Genomic DNA, 1321 nt, shown 5'->3' on the forward strand with positions numbered 1-1321 from the left:
AAATTTTTAGAGATAGGCAAAAATTCACATTTAAAAAAAACTCCCTATGTTTCTATTTAGAGTAACAGTAGGCGATATGATTCCAGAAGTTACAAGTTATTTCACAACCTATGACTTCAGCTTGGCAAACAGCTTAGGTTCCAAAGCTGATTCATCCTTATTAAAAGTAAGCCCTTAAAAAAAGAGTGTGTCTGTGTATATAGATATCCATTTTAAAGGAATCAATCTTTGAAGCAGCCTTAGTGTTTCCTTTAAATCTGTCTTGAATGACCATTGGATTAGCTTCATGGAAAGGATTAGCCAGCTTCTTGGTCTAAGGCTACCACGGTGATCATTTATCTAAGGCTAGAAAGGTACCAACATGATGTAAACTGTAAGGAGAGAAGGAGAAGATGAGGGCTTTTCCTGGCAGTTTGTAGCTAAAATTCAAGGGATTCTTAGAAAATGACACAGTGGCAGCCTTTCTTGTCTTTTTCTTTCCGTGTTGGTTCTGGTGAAGGAGGACATTCCTGCTCTTGAAATTTCCTTATAACCCGGACAAGCTCATGGAAAGCTTGATCTACATTCATCCTAATCTTTGCTGACGCCTTCATGTATGTTACCTTAAGTTGTCGCGCTAACTGCTGTCCTTCTTCCTGCGTTACCTGTCTCTGAGGATCCAGATCTACTTTATTACCAATTAAAATCATTGGAAACTCATCACGATCCTTTACTCTGAGAATCTTTGAAATTTATAGATTTCTTCAAAACTGCCTCTATCTGTGACTGAAAAGACCAACAGGAAACCCTCGCCAGTTCTCATATACTGTTCTCTCATAGCTCCAAACTGCTCTTGTCCCGTTGTATCCAGAATATCTAGCCGGGCTGCCCGGTCATCTGTCATGCACTGCTTTGGGTAGAAATCCTCGACGGCTGGATCATAATCCGTTACAAAATAGGACTGGATGAACTGGATGGTGAGCGCCGACTTGCCGCGCTGCCCCCGCCGACCACCACGAGCCGCTACTTCTCTTGGCCGGAGCCGTCCCGCCAGCCGGCCGCGGCCATGGGGACGCTGCCGAGCCGCCGCCCGCCCTAGGCCAGGCTCCGGGGACTTGTGCGGCCGGCGGGCCGCGGGCAAGCGGCCAGGCAGGGGTCCTGGGCGCCGGGAGATGCTGGAGGGCCCGTCCGGGCGGCAGCGCGGCGCCCGGGCTGGCTGGGTCCCGACCGAGGCACGGAGAAGCGAGGTGACCGCAGCGGCGAGGGGCTGCAGCGGCCGGGGGGCGCACTCCTGCACACGTCTTCGCAGTGCCAATGGAACAGTCTTTAAACAACCACTTTT

At 49.5% G+C, this 1321-nt stretch overlaps 1 pseudogene; it reads right to left on the reverse strand.

The window, feature by feature from the left end:
• Nucleotides 1–392: 392 nt before the first annotated feature.
• On the reverse strand, nt 393–1047 carry LOC137756734 (ras-related protein R-Ras2 pseudogene; annotated as a pseudogene).
• Between the last annotated feature and the right edge of the window lie 274 nt (nt 1048–1321).

This window comes from Eschrichtius robustus, chromosome 2 (assembly GCF_028021215.1).
Source record: "Eschrichtius robustus isolate mEscRob2 chromosome 2, mEscRob2.pri, whole genome shotgun sequence".
NCBI classification, from domain to species: Eukaryota; Metazoa; Chordata; class Mammalia; order Artiodactyla; family Eschrichtiidae; genus Eschrichtius; species Eschrichtius robustus.